Source organism: Lolium perenne, chromosome 1 (assembly GCF_019359855.2).
Source record: "Lolium perenne isolate Kyuss_39 chromosome 1, Kyuss_2.0, whole genome shotgun sequence".
Lineage (NCBI taxonomy): Eukaryota > Viridiplantae > Streptophyta > Magnoliopsida > Poales > Poaceae > Lolium > Lolium perenne.
This window is the reverse complement of record NC_067244.2, coordinates 49755157-49773566: the sequence shown is the minus strand read 5'-3', so window position 1 is coordinate 49773566 and position 18410 is coordinate 49755157.

Sequence of the window (18410 nt, the reverse complement as noted above, 5' to 3'; positions counted from 1 at the left end):
AAATGTGTTTTTAATTTGCCTCTTGATGCTCTCTTTTGCTTCAAATACTATTTCTTGCGAGTGCATCATTAAAACTGCTGAGCCCATCTTAATGGCTATAAAGAAAGAACTTCTTGGGAGATAACCCATGTGTTATTTTGCTACAGTACTTTGTTTTATATTTGTGTCTTGGAAGTTGTTTACTACTGTAGCAACCTCTCCTTATCTTAGTTTTGTGTTTTGATTGTGCCAAGTGAAGCCTCTAATCGAAGGTTGATACTAGATTTGGATTTCTGCGCAGAAACAGATTTCTATCTGTCACGAATCTGGGCTGTTTTCTCTGTAGAAAAATCAGAAAAATATGCCAATTTACGTGCGTGTTCCTCAGATATGTACTCAACTTTCATTAGTTTTAAGTTTTCTGATCTGAGCAACGGAACTATTTATTAAAAATTCGTCTTTACGGACTGTTCTATTTTGACAGATTCTGCCTTTTATTTCGCATTGCTTCTTTCGCTGTGTTGGGTGGATTTCTTTGTTCCATTACCTTCCAGTAGCTTTGAGCAATGTCCAGAAGTGTTAAGAATGATTGTGTCACCTCTGAACATGTGAGTTTTTGATTATGTACTAACCCCTCTAATGAACTTTATGAGAAGTTTGGTGTGAAGGAAGTTTTCAAGGGTCAAGAGAGGAGGATGATATACTATGATCAAGAAGAGTGAAAGCTCTAAGCTTGGGGATGCCCCGGTGGTTCACCCCTGTATATATCAAGAATACTCAAGCGTCTAAGCTTTGGGATGCCCAAGGCATCCCCTTCCTCATCGACAACATTATCAGGTTCCTCCCCTGAAACTATATTTTTATTCCGTCACATCTTATATGCTTTACTTGGAGCGTCTGTATGCTTTTATTTTTGTTTGTGTTTGAATAAAATTGGATTACATCATGCTTGTGTGGGAGAGAGACACGCTCCGCTGTAGCATATGGACAAGTATGTCCTTAGGCTCTACTCATAGTATTCATGGCGAAGTTTCTTCTTCGTTAAATTGTTATATGGTTGGAATTGGAAAATGATACATGTAGTATTTGCATAAATGTCTTCGATAATGTGATACTTGGCAATTGTTGTGCTCATGTTTAAGCTCTTGCATCATATGCTTTGCACCCATTGATGAAGAAATACATAGAGCATGCTAAAATTTGGTTTGCATATTTGGCCTCTCTAAGGTCTGGTAATTTCTAGTATTGAGTTTGAACAACAAGGAAGACGGTGTAGAGTCTTATAATGTTTACAATATGTCTTTTATGTGAGTTTTGCTGCACCGCTTCATCCTTGTGTTTGTTTCAAATAGCCTTGCTAGCCTAAACCTTGTATCGAGAAGGAATACTTCTCATGCATCGCAAATACTTGAGCCAACCACTATGCCATTTGTGTCCACCATACCTACCTACTACATGGTATTTCTCCGCCATTCCAAAGTAAATTGCTTGAGTGCTACCTTTAAATTTCCATTCTTCACCTTTGCAATATATAGCTCATGGGACAAATAGCTTAAAAACTATTGTGGTATTGAATATGTACTTATGCACTTTATCTCTTATTAAGTTGCTCGTTGTGCGATAACCATGTTCCTGGGGACGCCATCAACTATTCTTTGTTGAATTTCATGTGAGTTGCTATGCATGTTCGTCTTGTCTGAAGTAAGAGAGATCTACCACCTTATGGTTAAGCATGCATATTGTTAGAGAAGAACATTGGGCCGCTAACTAAAGCCATGATCCATGGTGGAAGTTTCAGTTTTGGACAATATCCTCAATCTCATATGAGAAAATTATTAATTGTTGTTACATGCTTATGCATAAAAGAGGAGTCCATTATCTGTTGTCTATGTTGTCCCGGTATGGATGTCTAAGTTGAGAATAATCAATAGCGAGAAATCCAATGCGAGCTTTCTCCTTAGACCTTTGTACAGGCGGCATAGAGGTACCCCTTTGTGACACTTGGTTAAAACATGTGCATTGTGATGATCCGGTAGTCCAAGCTAATTAGGACAAGGTGCGGACACTATTAGTATACTATGCATGAGGCTTGTAACTTTGTAAGATATAATTTACATGATACATATGCTTTATTACTACCGTTGACAAAATTGTTTCATGTTTTCAAAATCAAAGCTCTAGCACAAATATAGCAATCGATGCTTTTCCTCTATGGAGGACCATTCTTTTACTTTTATTGTTGAGTCAGTTCACCTATTTCTCTCCACCTCAAGAAGCAAACACTTGTGTGAACTGTGCATTGATTCCTACATACTTGCATATTGCACTTATTATATTACTCTATGTTGACAATATCCATGAGATATACATGTTACAAGTTGAAAGCAACCGCTGAAACTTAATCTTCCTTTGTGTTGCTTCAATGCTTTTACTTTGAATTATTGCTTTATGAGTTAACTCTTATGCAAGACTTATTGATGCTTGTCTTGAAGTACTATTCATGAAAAGTCTTTGCTATATGATTCACTTGTTTACTCATGTCATATACATTGTTTTGATCGCTGCATTCACTACATATGCTTTACAAATAGTATGATCAAGGTTATGATGGCATGTCACTCCAGAAATTATCTTTGTTATCGTTTTACCTGCTCGGGACGAGCAGAACTAAGCTTGGGTATGCTGATACGTCTCCAACGTATCTATAATTTCTAATGTTCCATGCTTGTTTTATGACAATACCGACATGTTTTGTTCACACTTTATATCATTTTTATGCGTTTTCCGGAACTAACCTATTGACGAGATGCCGAAAGGCCAGTTGCTGTTTTCTGCTGTTTTTGGTTTGAGAAATCCTAGTAAGGAAATATTTTTGGAATCGGACGAAATCAACACCGAAAGTCTTAGAATTCCCGGAAGCTTCCGAAACACCGAAGGAGAGTCGGAGGCGGGCAACAGGGGGCCCACACCATAAGGCGGCACGGGTGGCCCCCTGGCCGCGCCAGCCTATGGTGTGGGGGCCCCAGCCGCCTCCTTGCGCCGCCTCTCCGCCTATATATTCGTCCCTGACCTAAAAACATCGACCAGTTCGACGAAACCCACAGAAACCTTCCAGAGCCACCGCCATCGCGAAGCCAAGATCTGGGGGACAGGAGTCTCTGTTCCGGCACGCTGCCGGAATGGGGAAGTGCCCCCGGAAGGCTTCTCCATCGACACCGCTGCCATCTCCACCGCCATCTTCATCACCGCTGCTGCTCCCATGAGGAGGGAGTAGTTCTCCATCGAGGCTCGGGGCTGTACCGGTAGCTATGTGGTTCATCTCTCTCCTATGTACTTCAATACAATAATCTCATGAGCTGCCTTACATGATTGAGATTCATATGATGATGCTTGTAATCTAGATGTCATTATGCTAGTCAAGTGAATTTTACTTATGTGATCTCCGGAGACTCCTTGTCCCACGTGTGTAAAGGTGACAGTGTGTGCACCGTGTGGGTCTCTTAGGCTATATTTCACAGAATACTTATTCACTGTTATGAATGGCATAGTGAAGTGCTTATTTATATCTCTTTATGATTGCAATGTGTTTGTATCACAATTTATCTATGTGCTACTCTAGCAATGTTATTAAAGTAGTTTTATTCCTCCTGCACGGTGTAATGGTGACAGTGTGTGCATCCGTGTTAGTACTTGGCGTATGCTATGATTATGATCTCTTGTAGATTATGAAGTTAACTATTGCTATGATAGTATTGATGTGATCTATGCCTCCTTTCTTAGCATGAAGGTGACAGTGTGCATGCTACGTTAGTACTTGGTTTAGTTGTTGATCTATCTTACACTCTAAGGTTATTTAAATATGAACATTGAATTGTGGAGCTTGTTAACTCCGGCATTGAGGGTTCGTGTAATCATACGCAATGTGTTCATCATCCAACAAGAGTGTAGAGTATGCATTTATCTATTCTGTTATGTGATCAATGTTGAGAGTGTCCACTAGTGAAAGTCTAATCCCTAGGCCTTGTTCCTAAATACTGCTATCGCTGCTTGTTTACTGTTTTACTGCGTTACTACTGCTGCGTTACTATTGCTTGTTTACTGTTTCACTGTGTTACTACTGCTGCGTTACTACTGCTTGTTTACTGTCCTGGGCAAAGCGCTTTTCCGGTGCCGTTGCCACTGCTCATATATATTCATACCACCTGTATTTCACTATCTCTTCGCCGAACTAGTGCACCTATTAGGTGTGTTGGGGACACAAGAGACTTCTTACTTTGTGGTTGCAAGGTTGCATGAGAGGGATATCTTTGACCTCTTCCTCCCTGAGTTCGATAAACCTTGGGTGATCCACTTAAGGGAAAACTTGCTGCTGTTCTACAAACCTCTGCTCTTGGAGGCCCAACACTGTCTACAGGAAAAGGAGGAGGGCGTAGACATCAATGCACCATAACGTCAAAGAATGCGGGCGGGAAGTACATCTCAAACTCGCACAGTATCACCACGATCTCTTCTTGTAGCCTTCTAAGTTGCCTCACGCCAACAGACTTCCGAGAGATGACGTCGAAAAAGTTGCATAGGCCAAAAAGCGTTTCACGGACGTGCGCGTCCATGATCCCACGGATTGCAACCGGAAGTATCTGCGTCATCAGCACGTGACAGTCGTGAGACTTCATCCCGCTGAACCTCTGCTTCGCTTTGTCTAGGTACCTGCTTATCTTCCCCGCGTAACCGTAAGGAAGTTTTACTCCTAGGAGACAGTCAAAAAACTGCTCGATCTCCTTCTGACTTAGAGTGAAGCACGCGGGGGGGGGGCAGTAATATTCGATCTATTTGGCCTTTTTGCCCTTGCGACGACTTTGCGTGTCCTCCGCCTCATCATCGTCATCGTCATCATCATCATCGTCATCATTAGGGCGTCCCGCGTGAAGCTCCTCCCTGATCCCAATTGATTGCAAGTCGTACCTTGCTTTCGGCCCATCTTTGGTCTTCTCTGGCATGTTGAGGAGGTGTTATCACCAGAATTTGACCGAGTCAGAGGTGGGCCGCGATCAAGATGGATTTGAAGAATATACATGGAAGAAAGACGTGAATCGGCCTGTTATGCAAAGTTTGGGCTAGTTTGCCCATGTATCTGTAACATAGTAGATTACGTGTCGGTTAGTTAGAGTTTGCCTCGTGCACGGTTGGGATTATTCCCACGTTAGAAAGTCTACGGACTATAAATATGTACCTAGGGTTTATGAAATAAACAACAATCATCGTTCACCACAAATCAATCTAGGCGCATCGCCAACTCCTTCGTCTCGAGGGTTTCTTCCGGGTAAGCATCATGCTGCCTAGATCGCATCTTGCGATCTAGGCAGTACAAGTTTATTCGTTGCCATGCGTTGCTCGTACTGAAGCCTTTTTGATGGCGAGCAACGTAGTTATCTTAGATGTGTTAGGGTTAGCATTGTTCTTCGTATCATATGTTGTTGTAGTGCAACCCTTAGACATCTAGCCGCCCTTACACCTATCTTAGGTGTAGGGGCGGCACCCCGCTTGATCATTATTTAGTAGATCCGATCCGTTACGGTTGCTCCTTGTTCTTCAAGGATTAGTTTAATATCTGCAATAGTTAGGCCTTACAAAGGGTTAGAGGATCCAGCGACGCGTGGGGTGTAGTTTGCTAGCCCTAGACAGGATGTTCCGGGGATCAACCTCGTGTTGGTTTTTAGGCCTTGTCTAGGATCGGCTTACGATCACCGTACGTGACCGCGAGGCCCAATCGTGAGTAGGATGATCCGATTATGCGGTGAAAACCCTAAATCGTCGTAGATCGTTTCAGCTTTATCTTGATCAAGCAGGACCACCATATATTCGTACACCTCGTGCGAATCATGGGTGGATCGGCTCCTTGAGCCGATTCACAGGATAACCTGAGAGCCGATCGAGGCTCGTATTTAATGTTTACGTGTATGCCATGCAGGAAACTAAGCGAGGCATCTCCATCACCTTCCTGACCAGGTATAGGTCAGGTGGCACGCCCTTGCACCAGCATCGGACGTGCGTGCCGGAGGCTTTGCGGGCCGTCGCTCGGAGGGACCAGGGCCAGCCGCAGCCCTAAGTTGTTCCCGGCTCTACTGTGTTGCCCGTCGCTGCTCGCCGGTGGGTTTCTGACCGCAACACATTCTGGCACGCCCGGTGGGACAATCTTCTACATCAACCACATCGCCATCTACATCTGAGATGGCGGACGGCACTCCAGTCACGTACGAGGATCCGACCGACGAGCTCAAGAAGAAGTATGACGAGGTCAAAGCGATCCCCGAAGCCGACCTCATCGGCTCTTTTCACAGAACCCGTTCACATGGCATCAGGTGGAAAGGGTTCTCGCCTGATGGTGCGCTCGATGGAATAGACCTGTCCGCCCCGTCAGAGGAACGCACCAGGTCCCTGCGTCAGGAGATTAACTACATGGTGGCTCACTCGCTGCACCGCCACTCTGAGAACCTGGTGAACACTTTGGAGCGTGTCGCTCTTCGGGTGATCCAGGAGATCATGAGGCACCAGTACTCTCCGTCAGGACCAGCTCTCGGGACATACCAAGGAGAGATGCCACTCCAGTCCCGTCCACCGCTGCCATTTGCGTTGGCAGCACCAGAAGTGCCGAATTCACCGGCATTCGTCGTCTACAAGATCGGTGGTGACCCTAGTGACGGCCAGTTCTTGCATGAAGCGCCTAAGGAGGTCCCTCACGGGTACATGTGCACATATGTGCCAGACTGCGGTAACTGGGCGCTCACAAACCAGGCCGCGATAGCAGGGACTTCTGGAAAAGCGGGAGGAACGTCAGCGACAGATCTTGAGAAGCAGACGTGGCTAGCTAAGTATGCCACTCCGACGAACCTCCAGAGCTCAGCTCCTGCAGTTGGCTCAGAGCTGGAAAAGCAAGCATGGCTGGCTAAGTACGCCACCCCGGCGAATCTTCAGAGTTCGACTCCTGCAGCCAGCACCGCGGATCAAATCAGTACTATACTGAGAGATCAGTTCGGCATGGTGCCGAAAAGGAGGACAATCGGCTATTCCAAGCCGTACCCCGATGAGTACAAACTGGTCCCGCTACCACCCAAATATCGGCTCCCTGATTTCTCCAAATTCAGTGGATCAGATGGTTCCAGCTCCATCGAGCATGTGAGCCGATATTTGGCACAGCTAGGAACGGCCTCAGCGTCGGATCCACTACGCGTGAGGTTCTTCGCACAGTCCCTCATGGGATCGGCTTTCGGATGGTACACTTCGTTGCCACCAGACTCGATCCGGACTTGGAAGCAGTTGGAAGAACAGTTCCACATGCAGTACCACTCAGAAGCTTCCGAGTCTGGCCTTGCCGATCTGGCGCAGATACGTCAGAAGCGTGGAGAAACTGTGGCAGAATACGTCCAGCGCTTCAGAAATCTGAGGAACCGATGTTATTCGGCTCGTGTGACTGAAAAAGAAGCAGTCGAGTTGGCAGTGGTGGGCCTTGCATCACAAATCAAGGATATGGCCTCCCAAGCAGACTACCCTTCACTGGCGCACATGGTTTAGAAACTGTCAGCATATGAACAGCGCCATCCGGACTTGTACCAGGACAAATTCAAGCGGGCGGTAGTCCTGGTTGAGGCAGATGAAGACGAAGGCTCTGCGGGAGATCAAGAGGTAGCAGTGGCTGAATGGACTCGGGGGGCAACCCCCGTGTCCTGCAAATGGGTTAAGCCACCAGGTCCGCCCAGAGGGTTCGATTTTGACGTGACTAAAACTGAGCAAATCTTCGACCTCTTACTCAAGGAGAAGCAGTTGAAGATACCCGAAGGCCTCAAAATCCCCACGGTACAGGAGCTGAACGGAAAGCCATACTGCAAATGGCATAACTCGGTCTCCCATGCCACCAACGACTGCAGGGTGTGGCGTCAGCAGATCCAAATGGCGATAGAACAAGGACGTCTGATTTTCAACCAGTACGCCATGAAGGTTGACACCCACCCCTTTCCCGCCGTTAACATGGTGGAGTGCACTTACCCTGAAGGTTGCCAGCCAGGATCCTCGTTCAGCATCAACATGGTAGGACCTGGGCACCACTCTGGCAAGGATGGAGACGAGGGCAGCTGCTCTCGTAGCAAGGACACGGAGGAGGCCGCTCCACGCGATCGGCTCCGTCACGATGGCAAGCGCTACGTCACAGAGGGAGAAGTGAAGAACATAAGATATCAGCGACCTCTCTCTGACCACCTCCTCAATAAGTATGTGAGTCAATATAGCCAACGCCGACGATCCAGCGATGATGATGATAGAGACCGTCTGGCTAGGGACGCCAGGAGACATCGTCGGCATGATCGCGATGAGGAGGAGTACGAGCGCCGTGCCAAGGAAGAATCGAGGGAGCAAGACGACGAAGATAGGCACTGGGACTGTCCCTTCTTCAGACACTGCTGTGATTCAGGAATGAGCCGATTGCCTACAATCGGCAACTGCCCAGAATGTAGACAGAAGAGGAAGGATGCAGCTAACGTGTCCGTGTTCAAACGTCTAGGGCCTCTCCCACCTCGAAGCAAACACGCTGAGTCCCCTCGGATGGAAGATCTCGAGGATTTGGAAGACGAGGGAGAAGAAGAAGAAGACAGGTACCACCGACCAAGGTGGTGCCCTGATGGACTCAGCCGTTCCCAAAAGCGTAGGGTTCAGCGATTGCGCGGCTTGGAGGAAGCCGAAAGGTTATACCTGCACACGCTAAGGAAGGCGCGGCCTGATCTAGCAGCGAAAATTTAGCAAACCCTGGATGAAGAGGGTCGACCACGGAAAATGGAGTGGCGCCCCAAGCAAAAGAAAGCCGATGATGAGACATCGGCTGGCACAAACATGGTGCTCGTCCTTCCGACGGAGTTTAGTGCTCCAGGATTACACGAGGCACCCAATTTTGACGACTGCGAGCACATCAACGTGACGAAGGGCAGGGTTAGGCTAGTCTTATCCACTGGCCTGACCATGTAGCAAGAGCAAAACCGATGAGCAAACGTGGCGAGGCCAATCCTTGGGATCGGCCCCAAAGATCTATGAAGGAACATTACAAAACCTTCATTGAGCGCTTCTATTAATATGGAGGCCGATTCCAGCAATCGGCCAAAATTATCCTCACCACATGTTCTGCTTGTGTTCAACATCGATCTACTGGGCAGCGGCTTTACGTCGGCTGATGAGTTAGGAAGAATCAACATTGGTCCTACCAGAGCCGACGTGCAAATACATGTGCCTTGGTTAACTACAGAGCCGATATCTGCAGTTCCCTGACAGATTCGGCTCGGGGGGCACCTAATCAGATGAACATGTGCAGATGAACGTGTGTGTAGTGAAATGTTGGGGGCCGATAGAAAAAATCGGCCAGTAAAAAAAAATTTCATGATATACAGCCGATGCAAGGACATCGACTCTAGTTCAAGACGCGGCTACACAGGATCTATTTGCTGTGTGTTCAAAGCGCGGATCTTCACCAAGTCCAGTTCAGCTGTGGGGCCTGCTGCTTCCTCGAGGGAGTAAACAATGAGAGCTTCCTCAGCTGCATTGGGCCGATTCTGGTGCCTGAACCTTCTCTTCGAGGATTTTCAACCCTTTATGCCAGTTCAGCAGTACTGTCAGAAGAAATATATCGGCTTTCAAGGGAGGAGAGGTGATCGGCTCTAGTGCATCTACTGTCGGCCTGGCTAAGTTGACCACTGTCTCAGCTACGCTCATAGGACTTCTGCATAGTGGCTGTCTCAATTGCCTGAGTTCAAGGCCCTTGGTCTGATTTGTGCATCCTCACCGATATTCTCGCCTTGATTAAGGCTCGGGGGGCAGCTCGCCTGGTAGATGCTCTGTTTAGGAGCCGATTGGGGTACCATCGGCTGATCCTTCGTCACAACCTTCTTCATAAAATGATGAATGCTCGCAGAAGAGGATCGCTGGAGTTGGTGGGAGAAATTTAAAGGCTTTCTTGGAAACTCTACATTATCCACCAGATTTCAAGGGCATCAGCTGAAGAATTGAAGGATGGTTTTGTGAAGGACCGATGCGTTGCTATCGGCTCATTAAGCATTGGCTAAGTAGACAAATCGGCAAAATCAGTATGAGGGGAAATCGGCTAAATTGGCTCAAAGGAAATCGGCAAAATCAAATTGGGGAAATTCTTCATTGATAAAACAAGATTTCTTACATAAAGAGCTGATTGCTCCCAAAAGGAAGTACTGGGGGATACATTGCCCCGTCTACTACTACTGATCCTATGCTAATGGTCCTATCTACGGGCCGTCGCTGCCCTCGTCGTCGCCGTCGTCGCCGCTGTCGGCGCTACTCCTGGCGGGCTCGTCGTCGCTGCTCCAGCGGCCGCCGGCCGGGCCCTCATTGTCCTCATCCTCCTCGTCAGCGTCATCGTCGTCGCTGTCGAAGTCGCTGAGGTTCCCCGGCCAGGGGCAGAACCGTTTGGCCGGCGGCTCGTCGGAGGAGGTGTCGTCCTCCTCCTCTTCCTCCTCCTTTTCCTCCTCCTCCTCCTCGGGAGAGGTGAAGTCGTCGCAGGAGAAGCGATCGTCATCGCTCTCCTCCTCCGTTTCCCCGTCTGCGAGGAAGCGGAGGTCACTTTCCCCGTCGGTCAAGGACTTGTCGTCCTCTGACCAGACGGAGAAATCATGGCTGGATTCCTCCCTGGCCTCGATGGCACGGCGGGTGTTGGCCGCATGGACCTCCGCCGGGTTCGGCTCCGGTGTCGGCTCGCGGGAAGAGGAGGACTGGGTGGAAAGATCCGATGGAGCAGAGGAGGAAGAAGACATGGTGGCGCAGGAGGGTTTTTGGAGTGCTAATGCGAAGGGGATGCGGAAGCAAACTGTTTGGAGCGGTTAAATAAAAGGGGATATAGTGGAAATTCAATGCCACAGCAGTTTCCGAGGAAGTGGTGCCTAGAAAAAAAAATAGCCAGGTCACGCGGAGAAGTTGAGAAGGCAAGGCATCATGATGAAGGATACTGCGACGGTTCTGCCACGACATGACCCGACGAAGAAAAAGCAGAGTGATTTTGGAATTATCAATTCCAAAACCAGGGGGGCATGTGTTATCACCAGAATTTGACCGAGTCAGAGGTGGGCCGCGATCAAGATGGATTTGAAGAATATACATGGAAGAAAGACGTGAATCGGCCTGTTATGCAAAGTTTGGGCTAGTTTGCCCGTGTATCTGTAACATAGTAGATTACGTGTCGGTTAGTTAGAGTTTGCCTCGTGCACGGTTAGGATTATTCCCACGTTAGAAAGTCTACGGACTATAAATATGTACCTAGGGTTTACGAAATAAACAACAATCATCGTTCACCACAAATCAATCTAGGCGCATCGCCAACTCCTTCGTCTCGAGGGTTTCTTCCGGGTAAGCATCATGCTGCCTAGATCGCATCTTGCGATCTAGGCAGTACAAGTTTATTCGTTGCCATGCGTTGCTCGTACTGAAGCCTTTTTGATGGCGAGCAACGTAGTTATCTTAGATGTGTTAGGGTTAGCATTGTTCTTCGTATCATATGCTGTCGCAGTGCAACCCTTAGACATCTAGCCGCCCTTACACCTATCTTAGGTGTAGGGGCGGCACCCCGCTTGATCATTATTTAGTAGATCCGATCCGTTACGGTTTCTCCTTGTTCTTCAAGGATTAGTTTAATATCTGCAATAGTTAGGCCTTACAAAGGGTTGGAGGATCCAGCGACGCGTGGGGTGTAGTTTGCTAGCCCTAGACAGGATGTTCCGGGGATCAACCTCGTGTTGGTTTTTAGGCCTTGTCTAGGATCGGCTTACGATCACCGTACGTGACCGCGAGGCCCAATCGTGAGTAGGATGATCCGATTATGCGGTGAAAACCCTAAATCGTCGTAGATCGTTTCAGCTTTATCTTGATCAAGCAGGACCACCATATATTCGTACACCTCGTGCGAATCATGGGTGGATCGGCTCCTTGAGCCGATTCACAGGATAACCTGAGAGCCGATCGAGGCTCGTATTTAATGTTTACGTGTATGCCATGCAGGAAACTAAGCGAGGCATCTCCATCACCTTCCTGACCAGGTATAGGTCAGGTGGCACGCCCTTACACCAGCATCGGACGTGCGTGCCGGAGGCTTTGCGGGCCGTCGCTCGGAGGGACCAGGGCCAGCCGCAGCCCTAAGTTGTTCCCGGCTCTACTGTGTTGCCCTTCGCTGCTCGCCGGTGGGTTTCTGACCGCAACAGGAGGGTACCAAGCAGACTCTCGCACACGTTCTTCGTGATGTGCATGACATCAAGGCTGTGAGGCACACGGAGGATCTTCCAGTACGGCAAGTCCCAGACAACAGACCTCGCCTTCCATACCTTAAGCAGCGGCTCCGGCGCCTTTCGCTTCTTTCCCGGCGGTGGGCACTCTTTCCAATTTTTCAATAGCTCGTCTATTTGCTCGCCGCTTCTCGTACGTGGCCGTCTTCGTGGTTCGTCTTGACCATCGAACAGATCCTTGCGTTTCCTCCATGGGTCGTCCTCGCGAAGCCACCTTCGATGTCCCATGAACACCATTTTCGAGGACCCAGGATCTCTATCTAGCTGGCGGTACGTTGTGTCGTCCATGCACCTGACGCATGCATTGAATCCGTGGACCACCTGCCCCGCGACATATCCGTAACCGAGAAAGTCGTGCACCGTCATGAGCAACGCGGCTCTCATAGGGAAATATTCTTCTGCGGCGGCGTCCCACGTGTTGGCAGGCGCGTCCCATAGCGTGGCTAGCTCCACTTTCAGAAGCCCCATATACAGATTGATGTCGTTCCCTGGTTGTTTCGGCCCTTCAATTAGCATACTCATTTGAATGTACTTCCTCTTCATGCACAACCAGGGGGGAGGTTGTACATCCACACAAACACGGGCCAGGTGCTACACGTGCTGCTCTGGCTGCCAAACGGATTGACTCCATCAGTGCTCGCTCCCAGCCTTATGTTCCTAGGACCGTCCCCAAATTCTTGGTACTCGAGGTTCAACGCATTCCACTGGCTAGCATCCGAAGGGTGTCTCAACATCCTATCCTTTTTCTTTTTCTTCGGATCATCTGCGTCATCTTCTCCCTTCCTCATCTCCGCGTGCCAGCGCATTAGCTTTGCTTGCTTAGGATCCGCGAAATACGGCTGCAGACGAGGAGTGATCGGAAAGTACCACACCACCTTCCGAGGAGCTTTCTTCCCCTTCTTGTACCGACTGACGCCGCACACCGGACATATGGTACACTCCGCGTGCTCGTTCCGATAAATGATGCAATCGTTCAAGCACACATGGTATTTCACATGCGGTAAATCTAGAGGACACACGATTTTCTTGGCCTCCTCGATACTAGTCGGACACGTGTTACCTTTGGGAAGACGTTCCTGCCAGAATAACATGTTGTCGTTGAAGGATGTGTCCGTCATTCTGTGCTTTACCTTCATCTCCAGAGCCATGAGCGTTACTTTCAGGCGGGTATCCTCCGGCCTGCATCCTTCATACAATGGAGTAACCGCGTCTACCTCCAGTTGATCCATCTTGGCTTTCTCTCGGGCGGCAGCTCTTGCGTTACTCGTCTGCTTGAGAAGCAGCTCTTGAAGATAAGGGTCCTGCACCCAGTCCATCGACGATGGTCCATCGTCTTCATCTTCATGATCGTCATGATGACCTCCATCTTGATCTTCCTCATCATCAGGTCCAGGATCTCCTACATTGTGATCATGATCATCTCCGGGATCTTCTACATCCTGATCATGTCCGAGATCTTCTACATCCTGATCACCTCCTTCCTTATTTGTTGTTGAAATCCCATGGACAAATTCATAATCATCTTCGTCGCCTTCCCACCGATAGCCATCCATGAAACCACGCATGAGAAGGTGGTCCCGCACCATATCGGCTTTAGGGTCCATAAGGCTCGTCAGCTTGCATCTTCGACACGGACATCTTATCTCCTTTTGGTTATTTCTAATCATCTCGGCTGTCGCGGTTTTCAAAAACCTAGCCACAACGCCTTCGCTCATCATGCGGACCATGGTCGCCTGCAGGTATAGAGAAAATGGATATCTTAGCATACCAAAAGAAAATTTTGGCATGACCTTCCCTAAAAATAGGACATATGTATATGCGTAGTATGCCCAACATTCGCCGAAACGGAAATGAATCAACGTTTCGGCAAAATATTGGCAACTCCATCGCATTTCAAATCCCTGCAAACAAAAAAACATGCAACACATGTGTGGAGGCTTCGCATATACAACACATGTTGATCCGGAGGCTTCGCATACAACACACATGCACGTGACGCTTCGCATACAACACACAAGCACGTGGATCCGGAGGCTTCGCATACAACACACACATGGATCCGGAGGCTTCGCATACAACACACATGCACGTGTGCAAGACGATCATATCGGAACTGGTCTCACACAAAGCATAAAACCAACAAAGTTACCGATACGGCGAGACCTAGAGTGTTGGATGAGGTAAAAAGTTGAGATTGAGTAGGGTATTGAGCTAAGAAAGATTCACCATTACTTACCTATGAAGAAAATTAAGTTTACCAACTTAATTTTGGTGAATGAAGAGGTGAAAATGAGGTGGGAAGGAGGGGCAACACGACCAGATCCAGATTTGGTGGGAGGTGGTGGTGGAATAGTGTTTGGGGAAAGTGGGTGGCACATGTGAGTGGAGGGGTTAAAAGCAGGAAAATGGTCCTAGGTTAGCAGCGGCGCACCACCCAGCCGTGCGCCACTGCTAGGGTGACATAGCAATGGCGCACTGCTACGTGGTGCGCCACTGCTAAGCCTCTCATCTCTAAATGGGCTCTGGCCACCCCCTAGCAGTGGCGCACATAATGACATGCGCCATAGGTAACCTATGTAGCAGTGGCGCACCACCTAAGTGCGCCATTGCTAAGCCTATCATCTCTAAACGGGCTCTGGACACGTCCTAGCAGTGGCGCACCTCACAAACATGCGCCATAGGTAAGAAATGTAGCAGTGGCGCACCACAGAGGCGTGCGCCACTACTAGTTTGGGGGAGGAGCTGGACTCCTGTCACCACTTACTTATGGCGCACCACAATCGAGGTGCGCCACTCACTACAAGAAAAGTTGCCATGGCCGACGAAGTTGAAGTCGCGCCGTGGTTGCTGGTGTACCATGGCCGACGATTTTGGGTCCCTCCGTGGTGCATGTCAAAACTTTTTTTTTCTCGTTTTTGAGGCCACCTAGCCCGACGAAAGCGGCCAAAACGTCGCGTATGGTGGCCCGGGACGTGGTGCATCTCGAAATCTCGGGTTCGCCGGCCGAGTCAACGCAAATCCGCACCGCCGAGGGATGTAGGGCCCAGATGGCAGCCTCTCTGGCATTGTTTTTTTTCTCGATCGCGCCATCTCGTTCAACGTTCTCCGATCGAGCCGTTTACGATGCAGGATCATGGGTCCCGCATGTCATCCTCTATGAACCAAAATTCTTTCTATTCTTGGATTTTTTTTGACCCCCTGATTTCTGGCTACTTCCTTTTTCTTTTGATCCCTTGCCGCCTTGGAAACGTTGAGACCGCTGCTGCTAAATGGGACCCGCATGTCATCCTCTATGTGCAATCAACTTTCTTTTCTTGGAGTTTTTTTTGGCACCTCATATTTGGTCACTTGCCTTTTTTCGATCCCCTGCCGCCTCTGAAACGGTGATACCGCTGCTGCTAAATGGGACCCGCATGTCATCCTCTATGTACTATAAAACTTTCTTTTCTTGGATGTTTTTTGCACCTCAGATTTGGTCACTTGCCTTTTTTTTCGATCCCCTGCCGCCTCTCAAACGGTGATACCGCTGCTGCTAAATGGGACCCGCATGTCATCCTCTATGTACTATAAAACTTTCTTTTCTTGGATTTTTTTGGCACCTCATATTTGGTCACTTGCCTTTTTCTTTCGATCCCCTGCCGCCTCTCAAACGGTGATACCGCTGCTGCTAAATGGGACCCGCATGTCATCCTCTATGGACTATAAAACTTTCTTTTCTTGAATTATTTTTGGCTCCTGATATTTGGTCACTTGCCTTTTTCTTTCGATCCCCTGCCGCCTCTCAAACAGTGAGACCGCTGCAGCTAAATGGGACCCGCATGTCATCCTCTATGAGCAATCAACTTTCTTTTCTTGGAGTTTTTTTTGGCACCTCATATTTGGTCACTTGCCTTTTTCTTTCGATCTCATGCCACGTTTGAAACGTTGAGGAACCTGCTGGCTCATGGGACCCGCATGTCATCCTCTATGTGCTATAAAAGTTTCCTTTGTTGGATGTTTTTTCACCCTCTGATTTTTGGCTTGCCTTTTTATTTTGATCCCCTGCCCCCTTTGAAACGTTGAGTAAGCTGTTGGCTCAAGGGACCCGCATGTCATCCTCTATGTCCATCAACTTTCTTTTCTTGGATTTTTTTCACCCCCTAATTACTAGCTACTTTCTTTTTCTTTTGATCTCAAGCCGCATTACAAACATTGAGACCGCTGCTGCAAAATGGGACCCACATGTCATCCTCTATGTACAATAAATCTTGGATTATTTTTGGCTCCTGATATTTTGGTCACTTGCCTTTTTCTTTCGATCTCATGCCACCTTTGAAACGTTGAGTAAGCTGCTGGCTCATGGGTCCCGCATGTCATCCTCTACGAACAATAAAAGTTTCCTTTCTTGGAGTTATTTTTGACCCCTAATTTCTAGCTATTTGCCTTTTTCTTTTGATCCCCTGCCCCCTTTGAAACGATGAGGACGCTGTTGGCAGGTCGGTCCCACCTGTCATCCTCTATGAACAATAAAAGTTTCCTTTGGTGGATTTATTTTTGACCCCTAATTAATTTCTGGCTATTTCCTTTTTTTTCTTTTGATCCCCTGCCGCCTTGGAATTGTTGAGAATGCTGCTGCCTCATTTTTCTTTTGGTCCTGTGCCGCCTTGGAAACGTTGAGACCGCTGCTACAAAATGGGACCCGCATGTCATCCTCTATGTACAATAAAGTTTCTTTTCTTGGATTATTTTTGGCTCCTGATATTATGTCACTTGGCTTTTTCTTTCGATCTCATGCCGACTTTGAAACGTTGAGGATGCTGCTGCCTCATGGGTCCCGCATGTCATCCTCTCAGAACGATAAATGTTTTCTTTTCTTGTATTTTTTTACCAACTGATTTTTGGCTTTTTTTTATTTTCGGTCCCCTGCCGCCTTTGAAACGTTGACGACGCTGCTGGCTCATGGGTCCCCGATGTCAGCCTCCCTGTACAAGAAACATGTGATATTTTATTTTGCAGACAATAAACGTTGTATTTCGCTCTGAGCTATTGCAAACGGATAAATTAAATCTTTATATCTACATAAACAAACTTATATGTTGAATCTCCTTGTTTTTTGTTTTTGCGAAGCATAGGACTTTCCTGTTTTTTTTTTTTTTGAGAAAAATCCGACCTTTCCTGTTTTGGAGTGGGCTGAAATTGTACGAGTCAAAAGGCCCAGCAGGATAGTTCGAAGGCCCAGATGTCCAGATACAGCCCAATTGAAATCTTTCTTTTCTTGGATTTTTTTCACATCCTGATTTACGGCTACTTCATTTTCTTTCGGTCCTGTGCCGCCTTGGAAGCGTTGAGACCGCTGCTACAAAATGGGACCCGCATGTCATCCTCTATGTACAATAAAGTTTCTTTTCTTGGATTATTTTTGGCTCCTGATATTATGTCACTTGCCTTTTTCTTTCAATCTCATGCCGACTTTGAAACGTTGAGGAAGCTGCTGGCTCATGGGTCCCGCATGTCATCCTCTATGAACAATAAAAGTTTCCTTTGTTGGATTTATTTTTTTCCCCTAATTTCTGGCTATTTGCCTTTTTCTTTTGATCCCCTGTCCCCTTTGAAACGATGACGACGCAGCTGGCAAGTCTGTCCCACATGTCATCCTCTATGAACAATAAAAGTTTCCTTTGATGGATTTATTTTTGACCCTAATTAATTTCCGGCTATTTCCTTTTTTCTTTTGATCCCCTGCCACCTTGAAATAGTTGAGGATGCTGCTTCCTCATGGGTCCCGCATGTCATCCTCTCAGAAAGGTAAATGTTTCTTTTCTTGAATTTGTTTACCAACTGATTTTTGGCTTATTTTTTCTTTCGATCTCCTGCCACCTTTAAAACGTTGACGACGCTGCTGGCTCGTGGGTCCCCAATGTCAGCCTCCCCATACTGCAAATCCTCTTTCTGCAAAGGTTGTATTTCTAGATAGATAAGGTGGATTTGAATCTGCCATGGTTCAGGCAGCTCAGGTAAGCCTTCTTGCACTGATTAATGGAAGTAGTGTATAGCAAGGTCAAGACATGTGGCTCGGTGTAATGAATCTATTTGAATCATGTTGTGGGTTCAATCTGA